Raw genomic sequence first — 10,000 nt, 5'->3', positions numbered from 1 at the left:
CAAAACCAGGTGCTTCCACAGACAGGAAATATTTCCGTGGTCCGTAGATTCTGGGAATGAGCTATTAAGGGACATGTTCTATACCCTAGTGCTTGCTTAAACTTAGGATGAGCCAAAGTGTAGGGCCTACGAGGAGGACAGAAGCCTGACTAAAGGCAGTCAAGCCTAGTGAGTGGTGAAGCAATAGAAAATTGTGAGCACTTGGTTAGGCACTTCCTATATACCAAGCACTGTCCTATATTCTTAATAAATATTTATTTAATTAATGAAGTTCACATTCTGCAGGGTTAAAAAAAATATGGTGAATCCTGTGCTAATTCGTAAGTCTTCACAAAGTAATGAGTCAAAACCAGGTCATGGGGCCACACTTTACTTCAGAAGAAAAGTAGGAAGAGTGATCCTACGTGAGAGTTGGTAGGTGTAGCCCTGGAAAAATGTCACAATCAATAACCCTGAGTGTACGTTCAGTATCAACCTCATGAAATGGCCCATAGGCCATTAGGGAAATGGTCAGGTTCCTCCTATCAGTAAATTGTCCTAAGAAATAGGATTGTATAAAAAAAGGGGGGAGGGGGAAGCTGAAAGACAAAGTTTTATTATAAAAACAATCATGATTACTTCACACAACACATCGAGTAATTGTCATTATTCCAGGCCACAGAGGAGACAGGGAAGTTTTGTGGCAACGATCAGACAAAGTAAAATATTTGGGTGTGCAAGCAGTTGTTCTTTTCTATTTCACACATTATTGGCTTGGTTTTGCACATTAACATGAAATATTCATAGCTGAAAGTTATAATTAGATACATATAGACTCTTTGATACATATATATCGTTTTTGATACACATATATGTATCAAAGATACATTATATTATTAATACTAAAGGAATAACAGATATATTATTTAACTCTAGCAATGCATTTATAAGCATTAATATAATGACAATATTTTCTCACAAACCAATATGGATTATATTTACATAGATTTATAGAAGTGGATATGCTGCATTGAAAGAAAAAAGATGCATACATAGTATGCATATATTCCATGTGAAATATTAGGTACATGCAGGCAAGAAAGCTTTGAAGTGTTTGTGTGTAGAACTTAATGAAAAAGAAAAAAATGAAGTGTTATATCGTTTCTGTTATTTGTGTTTGAATAAATTATGGCAATCATAAAGTAGGGTAGAGCTAATTGATATAAACTCTGTATAGACAGTTATTCATATTAAAGTAATTTATATTATTAAAAAATACTCTTGAACAAAGAAAGAGTAGTTATTGAGTAAATACATATGGATGTTTTCTCAATTTTGATCACTCCTGTCACACCATCTACTGGTAGATTTTGAGAATGCTTTTCAATCTCAGGAATCAATTCACTTTTTCTAAAATATGTTAAGCTGTTTTTATCGACAAAATGTATTTCACAATTTGTTCTTTATTTACTTAATCATTAACTCCAGAAAAAAATCTCTCAAATTATGTTGTTGTCTCTGTTCTTTAAATATTACCTCCTTTGGCAAGCGCAGTAAACATTGGGAAGATAATAGTTCCAATCTCTCTGAGTTTAGAAATCATGCAGGTAAACTTGATGCTAACTGGTAGTTAACAGTTAATTGATTTGAAATCAGTTTTTTTTAGTGAAATCTCTGCTATGAATACACACATATATACATGCACACATATATTATGTGATGTTGCATACCTTCACAGATGCTATAGTTTTTTAACCTGTTTTTTTATTCTTTTCTCTGTCTCTCCTTTTAATATTTGAATCAAAATTAAGTAACTGTGTGGGAAGATGAAAACTGTAATTTGTTAATGAGGGTATATATCTGTTCAATGTGCCGTAACAAAGTATCAGAGACTGGGTGACCTAAACAACAGAACTGAGTTTTTCACAGGTCTGGAAACTGGAAGTCCAAGATCAAGGAGCCATCAGGGTTGGTTTCTAGAGATCTCTTTCTGGTTTGCAGACCACCTTCTCACTGTGTCCACACAAGCCTTTCCTCTTGGCATGTGCATTCCTGTCATCTCTTCTTCCTATAGAGAAACCAGTTCCTTAGGATTAGGGCCTCACCATTATCTCATCCTATAAACTTAATTGCCTCCTCAAAGGCCCTGTCTCCAAATACAGTCACATTGAACTACAGGGCTTCAAGATATGACTTTGCGGGGGGGATACACTTTAGTCCATAACAGCGGAGGTGTGAACCGACACAACTTCAAAACAAAACAAACAAAACAACAAAAAACAAAGGTCTTGTAATTTATACCATTTAGTTGAAAAATTTTGTCCCTTTATCCATAATTCAGGAAGTCTAATATACTGAGTACGTTTTGCTAACAAATACGTTCATCTGTGAAAAACTGACATGACCGAAGCCATTTTAATATAGAGCCAGAGCAGCCATTGCACAAAATCTGCCTTACCCATCTTTGTTTGAACTGGACCAAAACCTCTGCTGAATGTGTTAGGCAATTGCTTGAGAAGTCAGTGGGATAATGGATTTCCTGATCTCAAGACTGATGGTTTCTGAAGATAGAATCAGTAGTCAATCAATGTATAATTCAGAATAGCTTAGCCTATTAACACCCATAGGAAAAAAAAATTAAGATTTATTTCTTTATTTGAGAGAGAGAGTGCATGTGAAAAGGTGGAGGGGCAGAGGGAGAGGGAGGTAATCTGAAGCGGACTTCCTCTGGCTGAGCAGGACCCCCACACTGGGTCCATCCCACAACCCTGAGATCATGACCTGAGCCAAAATCAAGAGTCCCTTAACTGACTGGAGCTACCCAGGCATCCAGAAAACTTTTTTTTTTTTAAATTTTTGACTCATATAATTGTCCCCCTTCCTTTCCTTCATAAAAACTCCTTGCTTTTACTCTACAAGTGGGACAGTATTTGGGTTTCTACCCAAATCTGTGCTCCCTGAAATGTTTGAACCTGAATAAAAACTCATTTGTCTCATTACGGCTTTTTTATTTTTAGATGAACACATCATAGTATCTTTAGAACATAAGACTTAAGCAATGCTTGCTAAATGTTTTCAGCTTGAGTCACACACAGAACATTAGAATACTATACAACCCCCTCTCACCCGCATAAATAAAGATGACTGTTACCAGCAAGAGGTCCCACATGTCCAGAGCTCACCGAGAAGCCCGCGCACTGAGGGTATCTGTACTCTGGGTTACATGGGACACATTTGTGGTAACTATCGATGCTGGCTCCACTGAGGGGTTCTGCCATAAAGAGACAGAACATGGGAATACTTACTGGGGAGAATCTGATATACTGCATTAGTGTATCCTCCACTTGTGGAAAAACAAGATATGAGTAGACAGACACGCTGACAAAAGATGAAGCGTGTATTGTCATTTATGTCTATTATTCAAAAATAATTTTTGAGCATGTGTTCATTGATTATATTTTAAAGCTTTTAAAATAATGTTTTGATAAAGTTTATTATAATAAAAAAGTTTTGCTGTGATGTTAAATTTTAAGGTTTTATTCTACAGAATCAACATTTACAGAACTATGACTGTAATGAAACGCCATAATACTGAGCATTTGGCCCTGAGGGTAGGAATGTAGGTAATTTTGTTCCTAATGCTTTGTCATTGCTTCCTGTCTCCATGAAAATAAACAGAATTTATCTAATAATAAGTAAACCTCAATTTTAGCATGTGATTTTTGCATATTATCTTTGCTATGGACTGAACTGTGTCTCCCCCCAATTTTTTTTTTAAAGATTTTGTTTATTTATTCATTCGACCGAGATAGAGACAGCCAGCGAGAGAGGGAACACAAGCAGGGGGAGTGGGAGAGGAAGAAGCAGGCTCCCAAAGGAGGAACCCGACGTGGGGCTCGATCCCATAACGCCAGGATCACGCCCTGAGCCGAAGGCAGACGCCCAACCGCTGTGCCACCCAGGCGCCCCTCCCCAAAATTTTTATACTGAAACCCTAACACCCCATGTGACTGTATTAGAGATAAGGTGTTTAAGATGATCAGATCTGAGAGAATGGGAGCTGTTATGAGAAGAGGGAGAGATACCAGAGTGCTCTCTGCCTTGTGAGGACATAGCTAGAAGGAGGCTGTCAAAGCTAGGAAGAGTATTTCACCACAACACCACCAAGCTAGCACCCTGATCTCAGACTTCTTGCCTCCAGAACTGTGAAAAAACAAAGTTCTGTTGTTTAAGCAACCCAGTCTATGGTATTTGTTATGGCAACCCAAACTGACTAATGCAAACTTATCTCTTCATAAATATCTCATAGCTCTTCCTAAAACACATGTGCGTGTGCACACACATGCACATATATATAATTGTATATAATTGAAAATATTAGTATTCTAGGAGGTATTTTACTTATAAGAATATGTATGTGTCAAGCTCCTAGGACTCTCAGGAATCCTAAAAATATCACTAATTTTCTTGTACATTTTTGAAATCTTCCAGTGGTAATTTATGGTAATTACTGCAGCTTTATCAGAAATTGACACAAAAGGTTATGCTGTTGTGACACTGTTGCATTGTCAAACTCTGCATTTACCATCCACAGTTCTGGAATTGCTTTGTCTCCTGAACTATGTGAGTCTCATGTCTGAGGCCAACATTTTTCAGGCCCAGATTGATCCTAATCAATGGGTTTGTGATACCCCCGGGGTGAACCTAATTCTCACCATTGGAAGAATGGAGATAACTTTTTATGAGTCATTCTGTCTATTACTTCCACACATACCTCTTGCCCAGCCCTGGGTGGCTGAACTCTTCTCTCGGTTGTTTTTTCAGTTGGTAGTTGGGTTTTGCTTCAGGTCCTTTAGAATCCCATGTTTGTATTCTTTCATGATCGACTCCTCTTTTTCTGATTTAATTCTAACTTCACTACACCTGAACTCTGGAAGGCTCTCATTGTCCCCTCGCATATTCATAACACCTATCTATTTAGACCAAAACATCTTCTTATTCCAGTATTTGAGATCTGATTTCTAAAGTCTAAGTTCAAAACCTGCAAAACTGTGCTGTTTGGCTTAATACTCTGTACACATAGCCTTGACCATAATATTATAACAGAAGGTTAAACCTAAGCATATCCTTGGAAAATAACCTATTCAAAGGAGTCATTTACATGTGGGGAAATTAAGAAATGATCTGGCCAAATTTACACAAGGAAGGGTATTAGTTTCCTATCGTAGCTCTAACAAATTACCTTCCAAAAATTTAGTGGCTTAAAACATCACAAATTTATTATTTTACAGTTCTATAAGTCAAAATAAGTCTCACCGGGCTTTAGTGAAGTGTCAGCTGGTCTGCTTCCCTCTGGAAGCTGTAGGAAAGCACCTGTCTTTTGCCTTGCCCAGCTTTTAGAGGAAGCTCGCATTTCCTGATTGTTTTGCATTGTTGTGATTGTAAAGTCTTGTAATGGATCATTTCAAACTCTGCCTCTGTCATTCTGTCTTCTCTCTCACTCCAGCTTTACAGTCTACCTCCTACAAGGATCCTTGTGATTACACTGAGCTGTCAAATTAAAGACAAGTCCAGGGTTAAGAGAAACTGTATTTGAAAATACTATTGTGATAGGAAGAAAGCTCTGAACTCAACATCTGTAAGTGTTTCAGAAAACAGGCAAAACAAGATTTTTCTTTTATAGAGAGGAGCAAACAAGTAGAAAGAATAGAATGTAGGAAAGTGAGATAAAAGGGTGGTTTGACTAGACAGTAGATCAGAGGATGTTTTACCCTGAGGCCAGCCTGTTTTCCCACAGGGGCTATGAGGAAGGGCTGTGTGGGGGCTCAGGCTGCAGGGGGCCTCATTTCAGGTCCTTGGGCCAGAGAGAATCTTAACAGAAGTTTAGTTAATAGGAATTTGTTACAATTGATGAGTAATGATGAAATAGTTTAATTAATCACTTATGAGGTAAATAATGGGAATATGGAAAGTGTGCCTGGTCCTAGGGTAAGTAAACAAGGGTGGGGGTGGTATCTGTGAGTCTCAGTTAAGTCACAGGGGGAACCATGATTCTTTGCAGTCGCCATTATCCAGAGCACTGAAGGGTGGAGGATTTCTTTAGTCATCACTGACTGTTCTCTAGGATCACAGGTAAAGTTCAGGATTACCAGGGCCCACCTGGAAAATCCAGAATAACCTCACTTCAAAATGAGTCAATCTCAAATTAAGAATACAAATACGGCGTTATTTAATTAAATCACTCCTGCAAATACGGGGTTGAGGGCATTATTTAGTAGACAATCCTGGACGGATATTTGGTTTTCTTTTTTTGTCTTTTTTTTTTTTTTTAAGATTTATTTCTTTTATTTGAGAGAGAGAGAGAGGGAAACACAAGCAAGAGGGGGAGAGAATCTCAAGCCGACTCTGTTGCTGAGCACAGAGCTAGACTCAGGGCCAGATCTCACAACCCTGAGATCACGACCTGAGCTGAAGCCAAGAGTCAGATGCTCACCGACTGCGCCACCCACAAAACCCTGGTTTTCTTATATCTAAACAGCATTTTGCTTTCATAGCCTCTAGAAGAGCTGATCCTTTCCCAAGTGTCTGCCTGTGCCCCTGTGTTGCCTCAAACTGGACTCATGTCTTCGTGGGTGTTGAGCCAAAAGACCCAATCAAGTGAAAGAATGGGAAAAGGAAGCATTTTTACCTACAACAAGTAGAGAAAAACACCAGGGATATCTCCCAAAGCAGTTTCTCTTCAAACAACAAAACTAGGGAAGTTTTAAGCTAATGGTACATACATATTCATGAAGAGGCTTGTGCAATTCAGCTTGGAATTGGGGCAAAAGTCATCTTAAGGTGACAGAGTCCAGGTTTTCATTGATTAAAATCATAAGGGCTGACAATAGCCAGCAACACCAATTCTCTGACTCCATTTGGCCTGGTATTTGAACGCTCAGAGGGGTTTCAATCTTGCAAAGATAACTCACGAATGTGCATCAGATCAATCTTTACTTTTGAATCAGCACTGGGATTTTTACCATTGATTTATTGTCCCTGATGTGATTAGGCTACCTCCTGGGGCTGATCATGCCGGAAAGACCCATGATGGGACACAGGGGGGAGGCTTGGGTCATGCAGTATCAACGGGAAAGCAATAGATCAATCATGAATACGTAATGGAGCCCTGATAGAAAACTCTGACACTGGACTAGGATGAAACTCTGCATTTGTACATACTGATACCCCAAAAGTAAGGTGCCCTGACTCTATATAGAGAGAAAAACAAAAGATTCATATTTGGAATCTTCCCAGAGTCTGCCTGTGTGTCTCTTTCTTTGGCTGACTTTAATCTGTATCCTTTTTCTACATATTTGAACTTAACTAAGGGAATAATATCTTTCAGTAAGTTCTTGCATGTTCTTCTAGAGAATTATCAAACCTAAGGGGGTATTTGAAATTCCTCAAACTTGCATTTGGTGTTAGAAGTGAAGACAGTCTTGTGGAGGACTGTGTGCCCTCAAACTCTGGTTCCAAAATCTGTTGGTGGATTTATAATGGGAGGCACAGTTAGACTAGGAGGATATAGGAACGTAAAGGTTGATGAGACTAAGGTAAAAGTTTAGATGAAAATTTATATGTTTGAACAAATTTTAGGTAATGTGTGTGTGTTTCCTTTACCCAAATGTGTTATGAGGATAGACCTAGTATTGTAAAACAGAAAGCATGTGAAGCCACTCTTCCCCCAATACCGATTGGACACACTAAATGGAAGCCCATAAGATTGCCTGAAATCACACACAGGTGGTTAATCTAAAGGATACTCTTGTGTGGAGCATAGACCAGAGCTTAAGGCAAAAGCTTGTGAGTCCACCCATCAGCAATACTGGGGTTTGAATTAGACATTTTCCATTGAGGAGACAATTACTAGCTTGCTATGAGAAATCATTAAAACTGTCTCTATGCCTGAGAGACATAAAGTAATCCTGAAACCTATAAAGCCTGTATTTTCCTGGGTGGTGCCAGAGGAACTCTAATGGAGAAGATAGTGCCTTTAAGAGTTCCATAATGAAACGGACATGGTTTAGCAAGAACGTGCTACCAGGGGAATGCAAGGAGATCCTCACAAGCAGAGAGCCTCTTCTCCCTCAGGGATGACTTTGGAACCACCGGAGGATGTGTTAGATGCTATGGTCATGCCATGGTCACTTGGGCAGTGCTCTTTGTTCACCAACAAAAAGTTTCTTGATTTACGATGGCAGTTGCCCCGTGAATGGACAGCATTCTATTCAGAAGGCTGACATTCTGATTAGAGAAGGTAAAAACAAATCAGTTCAACGGGTTAAATCATATGCTGTTTGTTCTTGTTTGTGTTTCACTTGCTCAAGGGTGGCCAGTCATATAGTCAGGCAGAAGGGCAACCGAAAATTTCTGATTACAGGGATGTCCACATGGGACACGGCCCTGTGGGAACCACTATGGAATTTAAACAGTGCATGAAAGTAGGGCCTGCTAATGCTTACACAACAACCCCCTCTAGCAGCCCTGATTCTGCAGAGAAGGGGCCATAAAATCCCTGTTTGGGACTCCTTCTGAACTCTCTCCTGTGTGCCCTTTCCTTTGGCTGATTTTAATCTGTACCCTTTCCCTGTAATAAACAGTAATGGTAAGAGAAATAGCCCTCAGTGAATTCTGAATCCTTCTGGCAAATTGTTGAATGTAAGTGAGGTTTGAGGACCTTCCTGAGCTTGCTGTTAGCGTCAGAAGTAAGGGCAGTCTCATGGAGCACTATGTGCCCTTCAACTTTGCAGTAGGCCTTAAACTCCTCATACCCATTTCGAATCTTTAAGCATTTTTTTTTCCTTTTTAGTTCTATTGTTTTTCATTCTATCTGCATTATTGCTTAATTTTATGCAGTAAAACTCTACTGAACCTTTATGAACCTTCATCAATGTAAAAAGATTAAAATCTCAAATTTATTAAAATGACAAACACACCATTCTGTGATGTGTGGATTTCTTTTTGTTTCTTCTGTTCTTCCTTCTTCCTTTTCTCCCTCCCTCCCTCCCTCCCTTCCTCCCTTCCTTCTTTCCTTCCTTCCTTCCTTCCTTCCTTCCTTCCTTCCTTCCTTCCTTCCTTTTGTTGTTTGCTCATAATATCCAAATAGCACAGATAGTTTTCATCTTCTGTGGATTTTGATTTCTTTGAGACAGGCTGGGATTTTATAACTTTATCAGGATATTTATATTTGTTATTTCCTTAGTCACTAGAACAATATTCATATTAAATATTTTTATTGCTATAGACTTTGAGAAAGTATCTTTTATTTGTTGAGTTTGTATTCTGCAACCAGTCTTGAATTTGTATTCTTGCTTAGTATCTTACTAAGTTTGAGTTCTTGGCCAAGCTTTAGTTTTCCTTACCTGGATTTTTAAGATAATTGAAGCAGTGTCTTCCAAAACAAATTGTTGTTCCTATAATTATTACTGTTATACTTAAGGAAAACGCCATTACTCTGTTACGAGAGTTTTCAAAATCCTTATTTCTGTATATTATACAGCAATCTGCATGCCCCTCACGCTCCCTCCACCATCTCAGGCCTTGATCACAGTTGTGCAGTGTTACTGTTGCTCTGCATTGATATGAGAGGTTTAAATTCCAGTCACTCCAACATTTTAGGTTCTCAAATTTAGTTGTGTCTTCATTATACAGAAATGTGTTCAGAAGCATGGTTTTGACAGACGTACATTGTTTCCCTGTTTGTTACCGCTCAGGTGTTTTACCATCCAATCACCCGTATGAGCTATAATAAGGACCTGGGCTCTTTTTTGATATTTATTGATTCTGGCCATAACCTCATTCCTCCTTAAAATCTTATTCCTGCTGTGTGTTCCCCTGACCTATTTTAACCCCCTTTTCTCATAGCCTGCTGCTTACCTCCTCTTTTACCACTAGATGGTACTCATATTTTTGGTATCTTTCAAATACACAACTTTCTTGTTCTGGTAAGCAGAATTTAAATAACTCAGAAATATGAATA

This window comes from Ailuropoda melanoleuca, chromosome 3, assembly GCF_002007445.2.
Source record: "Ailuropoda melanoleuca isolate Jingjing chromosome 3, ASM200744v2, whole genome shotgun sequence".
Lineage (NCBI taxonomy): Eukaryota > Metazoa > Chordata > Mammalia > Carnivora > Ursidae > Ailuropoda > Ailuropoda melanoleuca.
The sequence above is the reverse complement of the archived record's forward strand: the minus strand, read 5'-3'. Positions refer to the sequence as shown.